The 25280-nt window shown below is 38.1% G+C and overlaps 1 protein-coding gene across 18 annotated transcripts in view; it reads right to left on the bottom strand.

The window, feature by feature from the left end:
• Window positions 1-25280, bottom strand: part of CHRM3 (cholinergic receptor muscarinic 3) — a 504026-nt gene that overhangs the window by 134251 nt on the left and 344495 nt on the right. For 2 of the 18 annotated variants that reach the window (XM_041747548.1, XM_041747549.1), the window contains exon 5: window positions 7403-7491. The exons of the other annotated variants lie outside the window; for them this stretch is intronic. The gene's annotated coding sequence lies outside the window, so the exon portion shown is untranslated. The remainder of the gene's footprint in view (window positions 1-7402; window positions 7492-25280) is intronic. 18 annotated transcript variants of the gene reach the window in all.

The following is a 25280-nucleotide window of genomic DNA, read 5'->3' as shown; positions in this document are numbered from 1 at the left end:
CTTCTTTCAAACTTGCCTATATTGCACTAAAAGCTCCTCCCTTTCCCCTGTTGTCACTATTAGCAGCAACATTAAACCTGAGTCTGCTTCTCCTCAAATTCTGCTCTGGATAATCTATTTCTTCTCTCTACTATATTCCACAGATTATTCAGTGAGTATTACAATATGTCACACATTTATTTGTCCCATAACATGATACGGTCCACAATCCATCTTTTGTAATACCCTGAGCTTTCTTCCACCCAAACATGGAAATCCTGAGCAAATGTGCTCCAGGCACTGCCATAGGAATACAGGCAGCTAGGGGACCACAGTAACATGTAGCCATCTGGGAAGTTCTAAGAATAAGCTGAAGCTCAATAGAATTATCTGTTTCAGGAGATTCGTGACACTTCATTCATACTACAAAGTCATATGTGTTTTTAAGCCTGTTTTTCACAGCACAATTCTTTTAGGTAAAGTTTGAAAGTTGCAAAAATCCCTCCCATCTGGGTGGAAATCTTAAACATTTTCACAGACGGTCCTTTACCTTCTAGAAAGCTGACTGTCTTACGTAGACAAAGAGCACCTGGATTTCCCAAATAAGTACTTTTCAGAGAGTGATATTTAATTGTGCAAGGCTGCGGTTCAAATATGCTTGGAGAAGTAAGTAGGAAAACTTTCAAGCCTCAAACTACTTCTTGAATAATAAATAGAAAAGTGTTACTGGATTATTAGTGTGGACGTCAAAGACAAAGTTATTGTTTGATATTTTAGTAATTTGCAAAACTGATCTAAATTCTTTTTATAACTCACCTAAAGAAGTAAAATAAACTTTCAGGCCATGATCCCAAATTGGATCAGACAAGGGAGGCTGTCAGATAAGGGAGAAATATCAAATAGCATTTATTGCAAAGTTTCAATTCAGAAGAGCTCCAAAAAGACAGAATTCATATGAAGAATACATGTGAGGTCTTTGGCTTTTTATTTTCAGATCCTTATTTTCCACCAAGATTGATTCTCTCTTCTATGACAGAAACAATTCCAGAACTATTGCGTACTCAGGTTTAAGGAATCCATTTCCCCTTCCTCAAATCCTCAAATCCTTCCTCTTTGTACCTCAGAGTGCTATCAGGAAATGCCTGAGTGGTATATGGTGTCCTTTTTTCTGTGAAGAGAAAGCCTTCCTGATCCTTTTCATTAGTAGGAATATCTGACAAGGCAGGGATCAGACAATTTTTGTTTCTAATTTAAGGGACTTCACCCACATCCTTCTATGAGCTGATGCAACCTCAGATTTTGGAGAAACTTACTGGATGGAAGTAAGAGTGAAGAGCCCCAGATGGTTAGCCCTGTTCTGAAACAGGATGCAATTCCTCAGATTCATTTTACTTAATGATATGTCTGTCATTGTTGATGAACAAAACATTAGATTTTAACAAAGTATGTCATCCAAGAACTTCAGGTTCAAAAGAAATTTTATTTTGCATGGGTCCCTAAATTACATGCTATTTTTCTATATCTTGATTGTACAAATCTTTCTTTTCCCTATATTGAAATAATATTTCAATATTATTTGCCTTTCATGATTATTTGCATGAATATTTGATATTTGATATGAAGATTAAACAACACAGGAACTGCTATGTGTTGTAAACACTTCATTTTAAATTAGTACGTTGTCTAGGTATCCTTACTTTGACCAAACACTTTAAAAGCACCTAATTTATATCCAACCAGACAGAGCAATGACTACACAAAGAACAATGACACCAGTGAATTTAAATGGAGATTGAAAGTCAAAGGCACAGAAGAATCTATCAAGATCCCTGCACCCCAAGGGTTCTGGTGCTGCTGGTATGCCGATCATGGGGCTCACAGTGGCTTGAGCTTGAGGCTAGCAATCTTGATTTGATCCTTACCATGATCCCATGAGATAGATACACGGTATTTTCATCTATTTTGTAGCTAGGGCAAAAAGTGCAGAGAAGTCAAGCAATCATCTCAATTCCCATAGTTGTGAATAGAACTAGAATCTTCCTGTCTAATCTCTTTATGATTTTTCTTCCTAGTATATCCAGGTCCAGTCACCTGCTATTCTGATAATAGTAATCAATACTGGCACAGACAGTATTTGCTCACCAGATTCATCCTCCCTCTTTCTTTCATTTAAAAAATATCCTTACGTCTTGAGGTAACATGCAGAATTTCCTTTAATTAAGGGAGGCCATTTTCATACTCCCAAGGATGTTGGGAGTTGAATCATGATTGATGTAAACTAGTCACCTTCATCTCATTTCCCTTGACTAATGATTGATAGGTGAATGGCCATGGGTAAGGGGTCAATGAAATGTAAGGCAAAGACTACTCGTAAAGACTTCTTTTTCAGAATTAAAAGACCATGAAGAGAGGCCTTTGCTCCTATACTTTACCTGCCTCAAATGTGGATGTGATTCTTAGTGGTGTGTAGCCAATGCAATGGGCATATGCCAATAAATAGTAAATGTAAAGATGAAAAGTGCATTTGCCCCTGTTGCCAGCACTGAGCAGGTAATTAAGGATCAACACATGCCTTCCCCTAGACTTCATATATGAGACAAGTAAACACTTCATTATCTAGGCCATTAACAGGGTACTCTATTACTTACAGTTGAATACAGTCACTATGACTATAGCTATAAATCAAAATCTTAGAATGTGTTATTCGACTTAAAATGCAAAAAGTTTTTGTTTGTGTTGGCTACTTAGATGGTGCTGAAAACATCTGAGTCCACAAGCAAAAAAGCATATCCACGTATGCACACTTTTCTACAGATCATTAATGAATAATCCTTTTCTAGATGGGGATATTTAAAACATTTTGCCATATGAGTCTCTGTTGTAGACTTTACTGAACGTTTTTAAATTTCAGTGTATAAATTTGAGTGTAAACATCTCCCTATTGTACCACTAAGATTCTTAAAACATTTCTTTGACTAGAAGTCTCCATCTGTATAGATTTAATGAGTGTGTACTGTGTGCTAAGCTCTGTGCTGAGTATGGAGATTCAGAAATGACAAGACAATAGCCCTGCCTGAAGAAACCCAGTCTAACAGTGGATATGAAAATGGAAATATTAAAATGTTGGGAGCAATTTTTGCCTATAGGCAAAAGTGAGAGATCATAGAGAAGGGGACATTGAGCTGGGGCTGTGACATATATGAGGAAGATCCTGGAGGAGAAGCAGAGCAGGAGCCAATTAGAGAAAAGGAAGCATCATTTGTGCAGAGAGGAAGTCACAAAATGGCATGGTGTGCTGTAACGTAAAAGGGGTTTTCCAGACGAGGCAGGATGATTTGAGATGAGATCAGAGCAGGTGGCTGGGCAGATCACAAACTGCCTTAGAAGCTCTAATAAATGGCTTAGAGTCTATCCTATAGAGAATGCAAAACAACAGAAAGAAGGTCTTTAACCAGTGGAGAGACAGGCTCAGATTTTAGATGATTCATTATTTCAGTATTTTCCTGTAATGTAAATATAATACATAGTCATGTAAAAGTTTAAACAATACAGAAGTATATAAAAATGTAAAGTACGTAAAAATGGAAAATTTCCTTGCCTTCATACCTATCCTCTCTCATAAGAGCATCTAGTAATATTTGGTGTGTATTCCTCTGGATTTTTCTTTTTTGTGTATACTGTATCACATATTTTATCCATTTATTCCTTTGCTTGCATCTGTCTCTGTCTGTCTGTGACTCTCTCTCCCTATTATACATTATTTGTTTTAGAGAGGGAGAGAGAGAGCGAGCGAGTATGTGCATATGTGTGTGTGCAAAGGTGGGGGGTAGAGAGGGAGAGAGAGAATCTCAAGCAGACTCATGCTGAGCATGGAATCTGGTGCAGGGATTGATCCCATCACCCTGAGAACACAACCTGAGCTGAAATCAAGAGTAAAAGGCTTAATGAACTGAGCTCCCCAGAGGCCACTATCGTTGTGGTAGCTAGTTTCTTGATATAAGAGCAGAGTCAAGTAATCATGGCAGAGATCGAATAGCATGAAAAACCAAAAGTATTACTATTTGCCCCTTTACAGAAAAAGTCTGCTGACTTCTGGTATAATATATATGCATTAGAAAAAATGTCATCATTTTTGTATTCACAGACACTTAGGTCACCCAATTGTTTTGTCACAAATAAAAGATTAACAAATGTTTTGATACATATATCTGCATCCTTTTAAGTGAGTTTTCTGTAGAAGAGACTTCTAGAAGTGGATTTGCTGTATGAAGAGATTTTCTCTAATTTTTTTCTTTTAAGGAGGGAGTCCTGGTGGTAGTGTAAAGGAGTCTTAGGGCAGATGGATCCAGTAAGAGGTTACTCCCATGATCCAGGCCAGAGGTGAGGAAAGCCTGAAGGTGAGAACAGGCAGAGGTGTTTGAACTGAAGGGAGAACTATTGAGAATGCCACACTGGATAAAGTCAATGTGGAAGGGAGGTGTTAAGTGCTTCCAAGGTTAAAATGCTCCTGAAATCACAAGATGTGTAACTTACCCCCCTGAGAAAAAGGATAAATACCATTGGGAATACTAATTTAAGGTAATATATTTTCTTGAACATCACTTCTCTAACAAATCGAAAAGCTCACACATGCACTTTCATTTTGTGATAAGCAAGATTGTGAACAAAGATTTGTGATTCTTCGTATTACCAACGTTAGCTATTTTCAACCCAACAGTTCCTGTGTGGCTGTCAGGATCCTGTCTTTCCACCTTCCTGCCCATGGTGAGCCTTCCCTGGTCCTGTAGGCAGCTGTCTTCATTACAACTCATCATCCACCACAGGGCTGACAACATGCAAAGGCCACCAGCCTGAGTCCCTCAAGTTAAGATTCTTGAAATGTTTATTCAGGGGCCTAACTTTTTTCTGGATCACATTTTCATAGGAAGTCACATATTTTCTGTATATATCCTCACATCACAAATTAAACATATTTTCATATTTCACTAAAATTGTTTATTGACCATGTTTCACAAAGAGATAAGTTTTCCATGTCACAGGCTTTACTGATTAAGTTCAGATGATTGGAAGACCACAAAGTCATATGGATATATACACACAGGTACTGTCGAGGCTCACCCACAGCCTGGGAATCCATTCGGAAGTAGACGTCCACAAACGTTCATTGAATTTGGCCAAATTAGAAACTAGTAAATCAAGCCACCCACCATGCCTGGGTGGCTCAGTGGTTGAGGTCATGATCCTGGGGTCCTGGGATCGAGTCCCACATCAGGCTCCCCACAGGGAGCCTGCTTCTCCCTCTGCCTCTCTCTCTGTGTCTCTCATGAATAAGTAAGTAAGTAAATAAATAAATAAATAATCTCAAAGAAAAAGTAACTAGTAAATCTGAAAATGCCATGGGGGTCCGTTGTTCAAGCACTGTTCAACATGTTTTAATATAGAGTCTTGGTGAATATTAAACCAGAATGCTGTGAAATCTATAAAGTACTTTAAAGATGAGGTAATATCACATTTGTGGTTTGTTGTTTATCATTGCAACTTTTAAGAGGAAAGGAGCTGCTGTAACAGAATCTGACCAAAAGAAAGCTACATTAGTTATCCTCAAGAACAGGTAAGTACCAAACAAACGATTCCTGATCCTCAGAAGAAAAAGTGATGGAATTATTGAGTGATCTAGAAAGAGAAGACTATAGCAACGAAGCTGATAGCAAAATGTCAGGATTCCTTTTTGAATGTGAGGTTTATACAACTGTTCTATATACTGAATAGGTCAGTAATCATATGACCAAAGTTCACATTTTAAAAATATTTTTATTTTTCTTAAAGTCTTTATTTATTCATGAAAGATACAGAGAGAGAGAGAGAGAGAGAGGCAGAGACATAGGCAGAGGGAGAAGCAGGCTCCCACTAGGAAGCCCGATGTGAGACTTGATCACAGCACCCCAGGATCATGTCAACCACTGACCCACCCAGGTGGCCCCAAAATTTGCATTTTATTATTTTTTTTCAAAATTTGCATTTTAAAGGAAAGAAGATCCTGTGGCTGTCTCAGTCTGTGAGAACCAGAGTTCTTAGCTCTGGCCAACATAATAGCAGCCTAGATATATTTGCTTGAGATCTCTGAGATCAGATCCAGGCAACCAGGGGTAAGACCAACGAAAGCCCAGTTTCAACAGCCAGCCAGGGATGCCAAGGCAGGTAGGTGGTGATGCAATGGCTGTTCTTTGCTACTTACTGCCCTGATTCCTCCCACCCTGGAAGGAAAAAGCAAATGGATCCAAGTTGTCAACACTCCCCCTACAAAGCAACTGAATTGAAGAAGCAATTCAAAATGCTGATGTGGGCAGCCTGGGTGGCTCAGCAGTTTAGTGCTGCCTTCAGCCCAGGGTGTGATCCTGGAGACCTGGGATAGGGTCCCACGTCAGGTTCCAGCGTGGGGCCTGCTTCTCCCTCTGCCTGTGTCTCAGCCTCTCTCTCTCTGTGCCTCTTATGAATAAATAAATAAAATCTTTAAAAAAATGCTGATGTGCAAAATCATGCAGGACATGTTCTGAAGAAAAAAATAACCCACTGATGTTCTGGCCTGGCCCCCATGCAGAAGTACGGAAAGGACAGAAGAAAAGGTTAAATCTGGAAAATGTTTCTAACCCCTGCACAAGAAATTCATGCACAGTCTAAGGATGTCAATAAAGGAAGCATCAGATACAGAAAAAAAGAATTTAAAACTACAAAGAAAAGTTTAGAATGAATAATTCCTCTATTTCTTACTGCATTTTTAAAACTTACATTTAAAATTCATTTAATCCTGCTGTACAGTTATTTTTTTTACATTTATTTCCACCAGGTTGGGCTCTCCTTGAAGGCATGAGTCCTGCTTTATTTATTTTTGTATCTCCCTCTCCTCCCTCTGTCCCTTCCCAACTCCAGTAACTATTAGGCATCATAACAGTTACATAATTTTACCCCTTTCTGGCTGCTGCCAAATCTTTGTTTTAGTATTTTCCAGAAAAGGCATTACCTTTAAATAATCAGCTTGATGGAAAGTGATACTTTGGAAGTGAACGCTAATCCTGAGGTATGCTTTAGGAGAAAAGATTTCTACTGCCAAATAGATTTGAAAAATGGGATATATGCTATTCTCCTTTCGGGTCACAATGCATATTAGCAAATTAAAGGCTCTGAGAAGAACTGCAAACAGGTCAGTTCGGTCTTGCTTATCCTAGTCTTCCCTATTTTGGTGAATAAGAGTACTTTTTTTTTTTTTTTGCTTTAATCATTTCTATGGAAATATTCTGGGATTACTGCACTTCAGAACTTTGTACTTGAAGTGTGGTCTCCATGGTCACCAGCACTGACATCAACCGGGAGCTTGTCAGAAATATCCAAGATGATTCACATACATATCAGTGTTTGTAGAACACACCTGAGGAAGCTCTGGTGTCCTGGAAAGGGTGTTAGCTTTGGAACCAAGTAGATCCATCTGATTCCATCAGTTACAAATTGTATGATCTCCTGCCAGAAAATACACATCTTGAGTGGTCATGGTAAAGATAATACATAAATCACCTGGCACATGGAAAATAATCCATAACGTGTAGGAATTAATATTACTCATGCTCTTTATATACTTCACTCATATATTACATAGTATATAATTATAGCCCTTCATTTCAAACGATCACCAGAATTAATTTGTTAATGTTTTTGATGTTTATTAAAATTAAAGGTGAATTGCATAAAACCCAAAAAGTTCCCTTTTACTCCTCCAAAGGAGTTTTATTTTATTTATTTTTAAATTAAATTAAATTAAAAAATTTTAATTCTAATTAGTTAACATATGGTGTTATGTTAGTTTCAGGTGCAAAATACAGTGATTCAACACTTCCCTACATCATGCTCATCATGAGTGCACTCCTTCATCCCCATTACCTGTTTCACCCATCCCCCACCTGCTTCCCCTCTGGTGACCATTAGTGTGTTCTCTGTAGTTAAGAGTCTGTTTCTTAGTTTGCTCCCTCTCTCTTTTTTTTCCTTTGCTTCTTTGTTTTGTTTTTTAAGTTCCACATGTGAGGAGATCCTATGGTATTTGTCTTCCTCTGACTGACTTATTTCACTTAGCAGATGGCAAGACTGCATTCTTTTTTTGGCAGCAACATTCCACTGTACCTGTATATACCACCCCTTCTTTATATATTCATCTATCAGTGGACCCTTGGCCTCCAGAAGTTGTTTTTATTATAGGGACCTACACTTTTGAAGGAATGGACAGTGTTTTACAAAAGTTCTAGTTGGTTCTCTATGATGGTTTTCCTTTTCCTGCAGGAGAAATGAAAGACACAGACTTGGAACTTAAGTCTTGAATCTGAAAGATTTAGATTCCTGAGGGTCACATTTTATGCCGTTAAATTAATAATCGAACATTTAATTAGCATTGCAACTTCAGTTTATCTTAGGCACATATAAACAATATGCAGTAAAAAAAATCACACCAGCCTGATTTTCATGTTGTATGTAGCAGACATTAACTGAACTATCATTAGAAAGAAAAATATGCAAGTCCATTGGGAAAGAGGTGAAAATGAATAAGAAAAGATTTGATTAGCAAGCAAAGGTCCCTTCTGTTCACATATTTTCTTTTTTTTTTAAGATTTTATTTGTCTATTTGTGAGAGACTCAGAGAGAGAGGCAGAGACACAGGCAGAGGGAGAAGCAGGCTCCCTACAGGGAGCCCAATGCAAAACTCAATTCCAGGACCCCGGGATCACGACCTGAGCCAAAGGCAGGTACTTAACCATTGACCCACCCAGGTGACCCTCTGTTCACATTTCTATGTTTGCTAACTTATTTAATATAGAGCTTGTGAACTCCATCTTTATTTTCTACCCACACATGCTTTAAACGGCCAAAATTTTAATTTTTCCTTAGGATTACAGAGTCCCAGAAATTATGTGTTTCAGTCTCTCTCTAATCTTCTCTATGTTATATTATCTGTATTATGTATCACATATAACTCACATGATATATATATATATATATACATATATTTTGAAGATTTATCTGAGAAAGAGAGTGCAAGTGCACTAAAGGAGGGAGGGGCAGAGGGAGAGAGAGAATCTCAAGCTGACTCTGTCCTGAGTGTGGAGCACAACGTGGGGCTCAATCCCAATATCCCGAGATCACAACCTGAGCCAAAATCAAGAGTTGGATGCTTAATCAACTGAGCTATTCAGGTGCCCTGCATAATATATATTTTTAAAGGCTTGGGAGGTCCTTTCCCAGTTACCTTTCTCTAAGTCTTGCAATATTTCCTTAGAAGTAGAAGAGACATATAGCATTTTTTTAATAGAGCACTTCAGAGGCCTCCAGGGGCTTAAGAGTTGGGCAAAAGGATACACAGTGTTTTACAGGCAAAGCCAGGATAAGAACTCAGGTTTTCTGTGTGGTTTTGTCATTGCCCTTGCTGTTTATATGCCATTCTTCTATGAAATCTACTATTGCATCAACACTAAGTCTTCTCGGATATAAAGACACAGTGAAATATCACTTGGCCATAAAAAAACGATGGGGTCTTGTCATTTGTAACAACATGGATGGGCCTGGAGGGTATTATGCTAAGTAAAATTAGTAAAAGAAAGACAAATACCACATGACTTTATTTATATGTATAATCTAAAAATCAAAATAGATGAACAGACAAAAAAAAAAAAAAGAGAAACAGACCCATAAACAGAAAACAAACTGGCAGTTGTCAGAGGGGAATAGGGTAAGGGGTGTGTGAGAGACAAGCTCCAGTTCCAGAGTGAATCAGTCATGATGAAGTACAGGGAACAGAATCAGTGCTACTGTAATAGTGTTATATGGTGACAGATGGTAGCTATACTTGTGAGTGCAGCATAACGTATAGTGATGTCAAGTCACTTTGTGGTACTCCTGAAACTAATGTGACATCATGTGCCTACAAAAAAAAAACCAACCCCCAGAACCACAAGTCTTTCGGAAGTTTGATTCTCTAGTGTGGGAGTCTGCATGTTCTGAAAGTAGCTTAGCTGTTGGAAGCTTGTGTCTTCCTGATGTAGAAAACACTTCCCCATCTACCTAGCAGGAGGATTAGTGAGATCCATAGCTGTGAGAACACAAGTCTTCTTCCCCTTGAAGTGTCTGTATTGGATGTCACAAAGAGAGTGCTCTGTGAGATGGAGGGTAAGGTATTTTATGAATTCTTCACATATGCTTAACTATATGCTTAACAAAGGTTAAGCAAAACCACAAATGACATTAATAATTTACTGCATCCTAAAGTTGAAGATGGTACTATCCGAAACTTCTTTATTTGCAGTATTACTAGTCTGCATTTACTTATGCTTAAAGGACCTTGGCTATTCATTGTGTATTTCAATAAGCCTTGGCAAGACAGTACGCTGTGATACGTGTACTGTTTTTTCCTCTTTCTCTGCACTTTATTTTCTCTTTATGACAATACATCCATTTGATGATAAACTCTCAGAATTTCAATTATTTATACAAGCCATTTCTTCTTACTTATCTCACCCATTTCTAGCATTTTTGTTAAGAAAGTACTCATTCATTTTATTGTTTCTTTCATTGCTAGTTCGATGCCCACCCCCCTCCACGTTTGACCATAAAAATGCGCACTGAATGTACTCACTGCTTGAGGGTCTTTTTTTTACCATATTTCATATGTTCTTATATCGAATAAAATAGATAAAAGTCAGAAGTTGGGCTCTTCCCCTACAATGCCACCTATGGTGTCAGGTAAGAAGGAGACTTCAATTTTTATGATCATCCTGACACCAGCAACATCAAGAAATTAAACTACTGGTCTTTCGTCCTCAAAATGTGTCTTCAGTTCATTTCTGTCAAATGTCACAGACTGTTGAAATAAAGTCTGCATAGGTTTCTACTGTCTGTTGCTATAAACAATTACCATTACAAACGTCATAACTAGTGCACAACTAATGCATAATAATAAAGCATTATGCAGGTACTTGACCCTGAAGAGAACTTATTGTCATAGGAATGGGGACTTAAAAACAGCCAGCTAGGCACAGAGGCCAATGGCAAGGGGACCTCTTGGTTTCCTAGAAAGCAATGGAGAGCAAAGGGGAGAATAAAGATGGATTCCCAGGCTCCATGAATAAAGAGACATCTGTACACAGGTTTGCTGGCTTCCACAAAGAAAGATCAACATCTCTCCAGAGAAGCCTGGGCAGCAGACTTTGGCACCTCTAGTACCTTCCAGAACGTTCTGAGGGAGGCACCCTGAGACACTGAAATGAGGGAATAAAATGACAATCTCCAGGTCTCTTTCATTTCCAGACTACTACAAGTTATGTTTCCAGACAGAGCTAGGAATTTTTTTTCCTGGAATATCCTGAGTCATAGAGCATGGTAAAATGGCAGAAAAGGCTTTCTAGAGTCATATAATTTCACGTCAGTGGTGGCCAATCAACTGTATGACTAAATTCCTTCACACGATCACAGTTGTCATCCAACAAAAGGCAATTTCAGGTTCACTGGACAAGACTCTTTTGAATAGTAACTGTGTGAAGTATGTCTTTACCTGTTCAGAATTTGTCAAGCCAGGAGATAAATACGAGGAGAAGTGGCTAGAGAACAGCCCTTCTTTGCCAAAAATATTCTATTGAGTTAATGAAGCCTAGTTTATCAACCTATTATGCTATCAGACATTCACAAGCTAGCAGAATTCTTTTCTGTGATGAAAAATTGCATGCACACACAGAAAGGACATGAAGGGATTCTGAGAAGTGGAGTTCCCACAGCAGCTGCATAAGACCCCTGGATTCGTACTGTCCCATACCCAAATCTTGGGCTCAATACACACACTGGAGCAGCTGATCTGCTCCACGGACTCCCTGAGAGAGCAATCCACCCCAGATGGAAACTCAGTCAAGGTCCATGCACCACACGACCTCTGTGCTAATATTCTCCTCTTTCCCTTCTGTTCTGATGGGAACATCTTCTGCATGCAAAAGATAATTCTTCTAGTTTAGCTTCAATTTTACCCTTTTTTTGGTCCACATTTCAACAAACACTGTCATTAACTTATTGTTTTTTAAAAAGATATATTTATTTATTATTTGAGAGAGAGAGAGCATGAGCATGTGTGTTTGGGGGAGGAGATATAGGAGAGGGAGAGAGAGAATCTCAAGCAAACTCTGTGCTGAGTGCAGAGCCTGGTGTGGGGCTTGATCTCATGACCTGAGCTCATGACTTGAGCTGAAATCAAGAATTGGATGCTTAACTGACTGAGCCACCCGGCACCCCAACTTACCATTCTTAAAGAGGAATACAAAACAACTTAAAAATAAATAAATAATTTCAGGTGGCATAGTAACATAAATCACTAACTCATATATAATGGGAAAAGAGTTGGCAACATTGTCAATTTATGATATTTAATGGTCATCTTACCCCCAAGGAGTTAAAGAAATGAAAGCTCACTGAGGACAAATGTTTTAGGTTGTCTTTCTAATTTTTAGTGCCACAATCTAAGAAGTAACTAATATATTTTCTTTTCTCCTGAATTTTGAAGGAATTCATGGGCATTCACAGCAGCACTTTTTCAGGAGGGTCCAATCTCCAAACCACAAACAATAATATTTACTATCTCCCATTTTATAGCACTTTGATGCTTTTAAAGTACTCCACAATATATCCATGCATTTGGGACTATTTGTTTGACACAGAATTGTAAAAATTTCTATTTCTGTTTAGACTATGCTACTAATTAGCTATCTGACTTGAAATAGGACTCATCTCTTTGAAACTACTCAATTTTAGGAGTGCCTGGGTAGCTCAGTCAGTTGAATACAATACTCTTGATTTCAGATCAGGTTGTGATCTCAGGTCTTGAGATCGAGCGTTGTTGGGCTCCATACTCAGCAGAGATTCTGCTTGAGATTCTTTCCCTCTGCCCCACCCACCTCCTCATCCTACTTGCATTCCCTCTCTCTCTAATAGGTAAATAAATCTTTAAAAAAAGTTAAAGAAAATACTCAATTTTATTATTTGTAAAATGGAAATAATATTTCACAAATTAGCTGTGAAGTTTATGTATATATATGTATATATATAATATTATATATTCATGATACAGCAAAATGCCAAAAAAGTTATTTGAATACTAGGCATTCTTTAACATGCCTGAAAGCAGTTAACACAGTACCCACTGAAATGTTAGTCAATGTTCATAATAGTTTGCCATGTTTTTCATTTACTGGCTCTCAATGCTAAGGCTAGTACTTTGGTTTTGATTATAGGCAGTGGTTGTTCTTTTTTGTTTGCATGTTTTCTTTGTTACAGCATGATAATTTTCTGTACATGCATCTCGTTCTTGCAGGAAAATAAAAAAGCAAAAAGGAAAAAGGGAATAAGGTTTCTTCATGGGTTCCATTTGCAACAATTTAATAACTTTCTTCTTAAAGTCCTGTATTTGCTAATGCTCTTAAAATAAAAATAGACCTCAAAAATGCTACAGAATTTTATAAGGATTGTATGATTATGACTGTAAAAGGATAATTATCTTTGCCACTTTTACAAAGCATCTTATAACAATAGGAAATTTCACGTTTGACGCATTTTCAGCTTGTGATTCACTATGGCTCTCACAAACTTCCGTGGTTCCAACCATCTCTATCATGACAGGTGGTTTAATTGCTTTCTAAAATTTAATACCTTGTAGTTTCATTTCATTTTACTTACTTTATGATCACTCATTCTACTTGCCAATCATATAATTAACTCTAATCTTGTATTTTGAGATTATTACTCCCTTTGGATTTGGTATATTCTATAAATTTATTGAATGTGCTTATTATTCCCTCCTTCCTGTCACTGGTAAAATCATGCAGAAAGACTGAAGAGAGAAGGCTGGGCAAATGCAAGTATTGGAAAACGTGTTTCATGTGTTTCATTTTTCTGCATTGTTAAACAGAGGCCCAAATTCTCCCATAGTAACTAATGTGGATATATTATGAACACTTTCATTCACTCAATTGACCTTTATGATGCACCATGTTTGCACTACACATTTTGTCATGTGTAGTAAGGAAGAGAGGGGCTTTAAAAAGGGTGTGTCGTGGATTCTTTCAAGAAGCTTACAGTTTACTGAGAAGTAACTTGTAAATCTCAAGGAATAATGCAAAATGCACTGATTTGTGCCATAATGCTGGAAAAAGTGAAAAGCTGAAAAACTGTAGATGAAGTTATAATCAATTCTCTTGGGGAGAAAAGAGATTCACAAACGTCCATGAGGCATGTGATGCCTGGACTAGTATTTAAGGAATTGCAAAGAGAGGGGGTTCTGGAAAGAGAAAGTCGGGTGTGACTGCCCAGGGCGCGTGTTGAGGAAAACTACATGAGGCTGGGGGATGGACCCCAAAAAAGGAGTAGCAAAGTGATCTTCAGAGCACACAGGGCAGGAAGAATTCATATCTTATCCAGAATGGAAAAACCTCCTGACACATGGGACAGCTGGTAAAGCACTCTGAAGGTGCCACCACTGCAGTAGTTGGGCCATTTTAACCTTAGACTAAAGACTCTCTGCATCTCTCTGAAAAACCTTAAACACAAGTCTCAAAAAAACTGAAAAGTTTCCATCTTAAATGCATCCCAAAACAAAGACAAAACATTTTAGAGGAAAAAAACCCACAAGATTTTAGAGGAATATGAAGTATCAGTACTCCACAGAATAAAATTCACAATGTCTGGCATCAAATCTAAAATCCCAGATATGCAAACAAGCAGAAAGCTACAATCCTTGATGAAGAGAGAATCAATGGAAATAGGCTAGGGCATGAAATCCATGGCATCATAGTAGACAAGGATATTAGGGGACCTTACACACACACACACACACACACACACACACACAGTGTTGAGAAAGTGAAGTATAAGCATGATAACAGAGTCACACAGACATAAAAAGCACTAAATCAAACTTCGAGACAAAATATACAGTGCCTGAGATTAAAAAAAAAAGAATGGGGCATTAGTGAGAAGTGGGACAACACCACATGGCCAAAATAACGTGTAATGAGATTTTCGTAAGAGGAGACAGAAAGGGGAGGAGGAAGGTAGGCAAAATATTTGAAGAAATATTGACTGAAAAATTTCCACATCTGATGAAACCTGTAAGTCTGTAGATTGAGAACCTCAAAAAATACCAAACAGAAGAAATATGAAGGAAGATACAGCAAGGAATGCCATAAGCAAATTTTTTAAAACCAGTGATAAAGAGAACTCTTAAAAGCATCTGGAGAAAAATACCAATAAGTGGAGTGGCAAAGTAAAAGATGACAGCAGACTTTTGTCAGGTTTGACGCAAACCACAAGTAAATAGAGTGACCCCTTCAGATGAAAAGAAAAACCAGCCCTCCACTTGGAATTCAGAATCAGAGAACCTATCTCACAAATACAAAGGAAGAGGGCCACCTGAGTGGTTGAGTGGTTGAGTGTCTGCCTTTGGCTCAGGTTGTGATCCCACAGACCTGGAATCGATCCTGCATCAGACTCCCAGTGGAGAGCCTGCTTCTCCCTCTGCTTGTGTCTCTGCCTCTCTCTCTCTCTGGGTCTCTCATGAATAAATATCTTAAAAAAACCCAAATATAAAGGAAGTGAAGGAGTTCACTAGTGTAATAAAAGGTGTGGAGGTAAGAAGAGGTAACTGTGAATTCAGGGAGCAGACAAGAAAGGGAAGGCATGTAGGGAGGGGGAGTACATGGAAGGCAGAGCTGGTCACAAGGGTGGAAGGACAGGGTAGCAAGAGACTGAAGGGCCCCTTGACTCTCAAGCCACAGTAAAGACACTTAAAAAAAAAAGATTTTATTTATTTATTTCGAAGACAGAGAGATAGAGAGTACACTGGGGAGGAGCAGAGGGAGCAGGGAGCCCAATGTAGGGCTTGATCCCAGGACCCTGAGATCATGACCTGAGCTGAAGGCAGACGCTTAACTCACTGAGTCACCAGGCACTCCTAAGAAACTAGTTTTTTCAAGCACAACAGGCAACAGTGTAAATTTTAAAGTGGGATGATATGCTGCACAGTATTTTACAAACTTTTTCCTGAATAAAGACTGGAGAGCCAGCCAGTGTGCCAAATTTTGGTGCATACGTGTGTGTGTGCATGCATAAATATGTAAAATTATATATTGTGTAACAATATATAAAATATAAGTATTAAATATTTAAAATATAAGTATTAAATATAAATGTATCAATGACAATAAAAGGTACATTTTGGAAGTTGGATAAAAATTATTCCATTGTCTCTATAAAAAAATAATGTCCTTACTCTTTTATCAACTAAGTACTCAAAATTGTGTTCCAGAAGAAAGAGCCACGAGACCTGCACTCATTTCCTCTGTGACTTCCTGGCTGTATAAAAATGCACGACACATGGCACAACCACACCTATGTTTCCCGTTTCAAAATCTCTTAATTTTACAGTTTCTTTCAAAACAAATGGAAAGTAACAATGTGATTGTTGTTGCTATTTTAATACACAGACTGAAGAACAAATTTAGATATCTATATAGACATGGTGTTGTTCCATCTTGGATGACAAAAAGGTTGGAAAATACTATAGTTTCTCTCATCTCTTTTGTTTTGCAGGTACATGGCCACGATTTATTTGGCATACCAAAGAACTGTTACTTTTTTTGCTTGTAGTTCCTTTCTTAAAGTATGACAAGTATCCATATACATCCTCATGTCCTATTTGATAGATTGATATAAAACAAAGCCTAGATGATATTAAACAGATGATATATTAAAGAGCTTGTTCCAAAATAATATATTTTTATTGAGTTAAAATCCAGTCTAAACCGTGTTTGCATGTAATTTAAGGTATGAGTTTCCTCTCTGCTAATGCCCACAGACCTTTTGGGCCCTCTTATTTTTTTTTTAAAGATTTTATTTATTTATTCATGAGAGACACAGAGAGAGAGGCAGAGACACAGGCAGAGGAAGAAGCAGGATCCCTGCAGGAAGCCCGATGTGGGACTCAATCCTGGGACTCTGGGATCATGACCTGGGTCAAAGGCTCAACCACTGAGCCACCCAGGCATTCCCCTTCCAGGCCATCTTAAGAGAAACACCAAGTTAGGAGGAAAATGTTCAGGTTCTGTTGGTTCTCCACTCTTGCTTTTAGGATTTAGGTATGGAGCCACTTAATAAATCTGAACGTTCAACTGTATATGCTGTGGAAAACCTAAAAGTTCAAGCGCCAAGTACCTGATTATAAGATAGTCTGTAGAGCTGATTTCCTGATTTCTTCAAAAAGATACCTAGAGCTTTAAGTTTCCAACAGGAAGCCTTCAACAGCCAGATGTGCGAGAACTGAGATCACACAAACCAAGCCCAAGCTCTATTATGCAAATATTTGCAAAACAAAGTTGTCTGTTTCTGAAATTTATCAATAACTGCAACAGCTTACTCAACACCATAATAGGCTGTATAAGATTTTTCCTAACAGAGAAAAAAAACACCCAAAAGAATCATAAACTATAATCTTAAAATTGAATCAGTTATATTTCAAATTGCTTTTAATAGACAAGCCAGTTTAAAAAAATCAAACATTCAACAATTTCAGTTACCTGAAACTTATGAGGCATGACGAAAACTCCTAAAATTTGGCATGATTTACATGTATGTTTTTACGTACTCTTGTTCCATTAAGCAATTGCCAACCATTTTCTACCTTGTTGGTGGACCAGGAGAGACCATGCAAGTTATCATCTACTGACTCATTCACACGCATTCACTCACCAAGAGCTATCATGTGGGGCACAGAGCTCCATGCTACATGGGAACACGATCTACCTACCATTTAGGGCACAATTATTAAAAATACCAGATACAAAAGGTTCTCTCCTAATTACCATTTTGAGACATTTATTTAAAGGTTCAAGAGTTGCAGTCCTTGGAAAGAACTGTTCAGGTCAAGGCAAACTTTACTTTATCCCCAACCTATCCCCCAACTGGGGTCTTACATTTGATTAAAAAAATCTAGATCGTTAGCTAAGTTTCTTGTTTTCCTTTTTGGATTCTTGTGGGGGGATGTGGTCAGAGGCTAAAGTACATTGATGACAGGCAAGAGGAAGTATTCATTTGCAATGCGCTAGTCCTGACTGTAATGGTCAGTGAGATCTGGCAGTATCAGGCATCCTTGCCAAGTCCAGAACAATTGCATAAGGTACTCAGTATTATCAACCACTACCAATAATTACTATTTATGCAACAAACTGCTAAGATCTAGCACTCCTTTGTTGGGCAGTGCTGGGAATTATTTAATTCTACAAATTAAGTCAGATTTCTTAACAGCACATAAGATGTTTGCAGTTGACTGACTGCTTCTAACCTAAGAGTCACTCAGCAAGAATGAGTGGCACTTAAACATCTTCATTTCATCAGGATTAAGTGCTTAAGTGCCTGCTGCCTTTAATAAGGCACCTGCTTCCCTTTGTCTATTTCATGAGATGAGCAAACAATGCATTAACATTCAACATTCATTTACCAAATGTTTATTGAGCTTTAAGGTAAGAAAAGCAAAGAATTAAAATGGATTGCTTATATTGAACTTCTACTTTAGATAGCCCCTGGCAAGTACATGAAAAATAGCTTTCACATCTACCATCCAGACATTCTTTATTGTTTGTTTGTTTTTTGTTTTGAATTGAGATAGTGAGAGCAAGAGAGTGTGAGCGAGCAGGGGGAAGAAAAAAAGGGAAGGGAATGAGAATCTGAAGCAGACTCTGAACTGAGCATGGAGCCTGACTGGGCTGGATGCCATGATCCTGAGATCATGACATGAGCTGAAACCAAAAGTCAGATGCTTAGCTGACTGAGCCACCCAGGCACCCCCCATCCAGACATTCTTAACAAGGATATCTTCCCTACGTCTATTTTAAAATAGAGTGTAAATACTGAATGGGACATATACAGTCATTCATTAGAGAGGATAAGGTAAGATACGTGAACAGCTGATTTTCAGTATCTCACTCCTTGGACTACTAATCAAAGGAAGTCTTGGATAAACATGAATTTGAAACTATTTCATGGATAAGGAAGATAAATTAAAAATCGCCTACAATTTTCATTTTTGTTCTCAAGAGCCATCAGCACCTTTGTCTTGAAACTCTCAAAGTCCTTCACAAATAATGTTCACAACACTGTCGTGTGAAAGAAAATGGTATTTTCAAGTGAAAAATAGGAGGCTATAGCAAGGCATGTGGTCTATTTAAAATTCCATTTAATAGACTATGTATAACTACAAAACTCTTCAGTGGTTACAAGTCCCTTATCCAATGCTTAAAAATGCAGACGATAACCTGCACCTCAGAATTTCCACTTAAGCAAGCGTTAAGAATCTAAAATATTTACCTTTGTGTAGTAAGAAGGCACAAATATTATGTAAAATGCTCAGGCAAGAATAAGATGAGAAGAGACTAAGGATAACAGTTTAGTTACGCTGCCCACTGTGGGTACCACAATTTATCTACACCTCAAAACCTTAGACAGAAACAGGCCAGTCCTTCCCACCTTTGTTCTACTCATAGCATCCAGTTCATTCTCTTAGGGCCACCACCCATTGTTTATCATTATTTCAATAACTAGTATATTTTTCTTCCTTATTGGATATTGGGTATTAGAACAATAGTGATCTGAGATACACAAACATTTTAGGGCTCTGCATTTTACTCTGTCAATACTGATTAGTCCTTTTCTGAAATAAATTGATAGGCAGAACATGCTCCACAAATGCAATTAGACTAATCTAGGACTTACTAACAAAGAGATAAAAATAATCTAATATGTAAGCTTTAATTATTACATAACTGATATTTTCCATTTTGGTAGCATTTGATTTCTGTCCAATTCCTCAATTCTCTTTACATAGGCTAGTGCAAAATGAATAAAAGAAGTGCTCTCTCTCCACTCTAAGGGATGTTGGAAACTGTGGTTTCAGGCATGAACCAGCCTGATGATGCAGGTTAGTGAGGGATGGAGTCATGAAGCATCCAAATGTACATGAGGAAATCAAGTGAACTACATACAGTATCAAGAAATTTGTAGGTCAGGACGATACATCTCCTTTGGTGAGGGGGGATAAGAAAATACAGAATTTGCTCTGTTTAGGTTTGAATAATTCCAACTTTCGAAGGTGGATTTCCGAACTTTTACATTGATCCAGTTTTATTAGGAAGTGAGCTATCTAAAGAAGTGTTTTTTTTTTCTCCCCCAGACAACTATGGCTTAGTCTTATAATCAGCACAATTTTTAAAAATTACAAATTTGGAAAAAATTTTACACATTTGAGGGGAACCTCATAAACGGTGCTACAAACTTCTCCTGCTTCTTTTCATATGGTACTAGGATCACCAACGACCACACCAATAGAATGAGCTGTGTTTTAGGAACGGCCTAGCTAGACGGCCCCTCTGAACAAAAAAACTGGGTTTCAAACTCACATGGTTTTAGAGTTCCTTTATTTTTTTCAAATAAATGTGCAGTACGCTTTTCCTGTACCTTCTCCTTGCTAGGCTGTAGGGCAGTCCTGTTCCAAACCTCAGCCTGAACTGAGCAAGTCTCTGGCTGTGCATTTTTCAATCTGTTGCAAGCCAGGGAAGCAGATCATCAAGCTTCTTAGACCTGTATGTGAATTGAGAATACACTGACTCCCAGGAGAGCCTGGAAGTTTTTCATTTTTGGCATGAAAATCAGGCACTTTGTTGCTTGGGTTTACTATATCCTAGATATTTGAGGTTCACAGATAAGGCACTTCCTGATAAGTGAGGTTTTATTGTGTTACTGAAATAAAACACAATGGTTTACAAAATTCAGCCTGGGTACTGCCTGACATACCTAAGGTGAAGGAAACTTTTCAGAATGTTGATCATAACATCCTCAGTGGTTTTGAACAGACTTCCTTCAAAAGAGAGGAGGATAGAGTCCCCCAGAATATTTAACCTGATTATAGAAGCAGTGATAAGGACATGCTTTGGATTCAGTTTTAAGAGAACAAAGAAAAGATAAATCGCATTAAAATTAAAAAGAATTCTATCTCAATAAGGTAGGAAAGTTCTTCTAAGCTTTGCTGGAACAGAAAAGTCCCATAATCCAATCCATAATCCTTTTAAGACAGGGTAGGACAGCCTTGGGTCTGCACATTTTAAATTCATTAATGGTCTTAACCTGAGAATAACACTGGGCATTTTTTTCCCACCATCAGACAAATTATGAAGGAAAATCTTCCCTGCTCCTTCTGCCCCTTTCAGCCTCTGGAGGACTCACCCGTAGCTCATAGATTTTTCTTCCTCACTGTCCTCTGGCTGGAATTACCTTAGGATCACAGCCCCTGTCACGAACATAGCGTTAATTCTCAGAGGTTCTGGTATAATTCTTTTTGTCCTGTGTTCCAGTATGTGAATGGCCTGCCCATGCTTAGCCCAAGACAGATATCTAAAGCAGGATCTTCGGAACATAGAAATGGAAAAAGAATGACTTGATCTCTCCTAGTGCTTTTTAATGGGAAGCCAGTGACATTTTGGACAGAATGACTCTCCAGGTGTACTGAGCTGTCTGGGTACTGTAGGGCATCCAGAGATCTCCACCTCTGCCCAGAATGCACAGTCACGGTGAGAAATGAAAATGCACCCAACGTATTTGCAAATGCCTTCTGGGGCAGGTGGACTGGCCCCAAGTTGAGAGCCACTTCAGACACTGCTGTGCTGAAATGTCTCCTAGAACAATCACTACCACCACCCTCTCAACAAAAAGTCATATGGGTGAAAATTAGTACCCGGTAGAACCATGAAATAGTTGCTGAGTCAATATACAGAAGATGTTCAGGTTCCAAATTATTTGTTCACGTGGTATGCAAATATTTACAGTTTATAACCATGCTTATCAGACACATTTCCTTTGTTTCAACCACTGCAATTGAAAGACATTTGTTCAGAGTGTCTCCTAATTGAAAAACCCTGCATATCTTATATGAATCCTGTATATATACACATACACAGTCTGCATAAACTAATAGCGTGGCCACTTGTCTGTATTTTCCCTTGAAGTATAAGTTCATCAAAGGCAGTCCTGTCACCCTTGTTTGTCACTATAATTCCTAAGCTGTATCTGGCATAGATAAATATTGAAAAGAAAGAAAATAAATTAGTAGGTGAATGAACACAGCAAAGCCTCTACCAACCATTCAAGATGCCTACAACCAAATGGGCTCTGTCACAAATGATTTATGATATTCAAAAGGTCAACAGATGAAATTGTCTACTTCTATTGGGTTACTTTTCTTAACCTGTCAAAAAAAAGTCTTTAAAAAAAATTCCTTGGGAAATATCCATTGTTGTCTTTGTAGCAACTATGGTCATTTGCCAAATGACATCTTCCCAACCTGCAGGTTGCTTACATAACCCAGGAGTAAACTGAGGCCTCTCTGATGCTCCAACTTCTACAAATCAACCATTCATTCAGTGAAATATGGGAATTTAAACAATTCTATCTGTATCTATAGCTTTATCTATATATTTATATCTATAATCACTCAGGCATCCCTCTAAATCCTGAGGCTGTGTCCTGGTGAATCAGACAGATACAATTCCTGCTTCAGTAAACTATAATGAAATTTCCATATTCTAAGTGCCAAATTCCTTGGAAGAGTTCCTATGCTCACTCTAGTAGATTTCAGAAAGAACACAAATCACAGTAATATTACACGGAGTAGGTTATGTCTTTGCCCTCTATGTTTGGCCATTTATCAAAGTAGTTCTTCTAAACAAATACTGTGTTGCCCAAAAGATGAATTTTAAAAAACATCACTTATCTCCTTGTATATCAATAGCAATAAAGAATCAGGTATACCTTGGAGTTTCTTGTTCTCTTTACCAAGATCTGAAAAAGCTGACACTAACCCTGACCTTCATCCCTTTTCTCTTTGATTTCTGATGTGAATTTCAGGACAGCTGAAGCCTGGTGAAAAAAATATCTTAAAAATACAATGATCACATCTAATAGACAATCATAGGAATTTCAGGATTTTCTAATTTAGAAAAACAGCTTAGGAAAACTGGCATTGTTAAACTTCTCTATTTGTTTTTAAGAATCTTTGAATGGATAAATTTGGCAGTTGTTTATCCTAACCTCACTTAATGTTATTTCATATTTGAAAATGGAAAACAAAATAAATCCTCATAGTACTTACCCTATATTTTTGTTGGCGATTTTTCAATTAGGAAAATATTTAACCAAAGTGGGATTTTGCTAAAGTCAGTATTCTCCAATTCTATAATACTGGGAACTAGAAGCAATCTTGTAAATGGTTTATTCCCTCTCCTCATATAATACAAAGAAAAACCACAAAACTATACACTTTTGATGGGCTTGGCTCACAGACTTCACAAGTTGGTAACTTGTGTGCTCTGCCAATCTCCCCAAAGAAGACAAACAGCTCAAGGAAAATGCACGCTCTCTCTTCCATAGAAGCAGAAATGTGGCCGGTCAGCTGTGTCCCTTGCTATCGTACCCAGCTCTGTGATTATTCTTCCCCAAATCTCTCACCTTTGTTCCTTCTTGCTTTTTGTTCTTTCCATGTGCTGAGATGACACTAACTACAGAGACCTTGAAAATGACCTCGTGAGGTAGAACTCACTGTCTTGGGACACCCCTTGAAAACCTTTATGTGAACAGTACATAAACTGCATTACTTGAGCTCCTGAACTACAAGGGATCTTTTGCTAGAGCTTCGTAGCATTCCCTATCTAACACATACATCGTCCTGATGGACTCTTCAAGCAAATTAATTCTTTTGTGATTTGCTGCATTACTTTAAAGTAATAATGTGTTATTATTATAGCTTCTATTTTTAAAACGCTTAGTCCGTCTCCACTCAGTGTTGAACACTTTGCCTAGATCATATTATTTATTCACACAAACTCTCTACCAAAATGCAAGTAGACTGTATTGTTCACCCATTTTGTAGATGAGAACATCGAGGGTCCTTGATTAACACGGAGGAACTGAGATGAAAGTCCTCGTTTATCTGACAGAATCCTTATGTTCTTTCTTCTGACCTGATAAACATTTGTTTCTTGGAGTTACACTAGCTGCTTATGTAAATGGGCAGTGGCTCGCAACACCAGCACCTAAAAGAATGATGTCAGGAGTAGAAATATTTTTGATAAAAATGTCCATAGGGATGCCAGAAATATGAACGTTTTTGAGAGGATTTTTCTTTAAGATTTTATTTATTTATTCATGAGAGACACAGAGGGAGAGGCAGAGGAAGAAAGAAGTAGGCTCCATGAAGGGAGCCCGATGGGGGACTTGATCCTAGGACCCTGGGATCGTGCCCTGAGCCCAAGGCAGATGCTCAACCACTGAGCCACCCAGGCGTCCCGAAAGGATTGATGTCCACTAGTTCCTAATTCACGAGCACAGGTCAGTTTAAGATGACTGTTGTAAATTGCGGGTTCACACTACAGAAATCAAATGGCAGACATTGATGGGGGGTTGGCGCTTTTAGCCCAGAAACCCTTAGAGCAACACAGAAGATGCAAACGGGAGGTGGCAGTGACTCTTCAGTGCATATCCTCTCAAGGGGTAATTATCTTATACATCTTGATCTGGAATCTTATCCTTTGTTAAGGATAAGAATGAAAGGATCCACCAGGAGGTATTTGGTGGAAAGAAAATATTCGGGTAACGGCAGTGTGGAATCCTCAGATGGGAAGTCCTCACACAGAAATGGGATTTGAAGGGTTGACCGAATAATGACAGAAACACATATTATTAAGGAAATTGCAAAAAATGCATTTGACAATAAATATACATCACTGGAGACTTCGTGGAGTAAGCTTCCATTATAGGACCTGCATGTGATTTTTTTTCCCCAATTTTGCTTTTATAGCCTTTCATGTACTTTCTTCTAAGCACATTTATCCATTTCTATTCTGCACACATTTACTAAATCCTGTTCCAGCCAGTCCATCAACTAAGTTGCAAACTCTGATGCTGAGTTACAGGACAAGGATGGAGGGACATACAGATCAGAACAGCTGGGAACGGCAGTGCTCCAGAAGAGAGTGGGAAGAAGACGTGTCACAGAATGAGTGATATTTAAGATAAAACTCGATGCAACAGGACAAGTATTATCCCAATTAATAAAAATTTCATTGACAAATAACTATTTCTTCCACAGCTGTCATGGACTATATCCTAACCATTAACTGAGACTCAAAGCCACAGTGTTA

This window comes from Vulpes lagopus, chromosome 3 (assembly GCF_018345385.1).
Source record: "Vulpes lagopus strain Blue_001 chromosome 3, ASM1834538v1, whole genome shotgun sequence".
In the NCBI taxonomy this organism is placed as follows: Eukaryota; Metazoa; Chordata; class Mammalia; order Carnivora; family Canidae; genus Vulpes; species Vulpes lagopus.
Note: the sequence above shows the minus strand (reverse complement) of the source record. Positions and strands in the feature narration are given on the sequence as shown.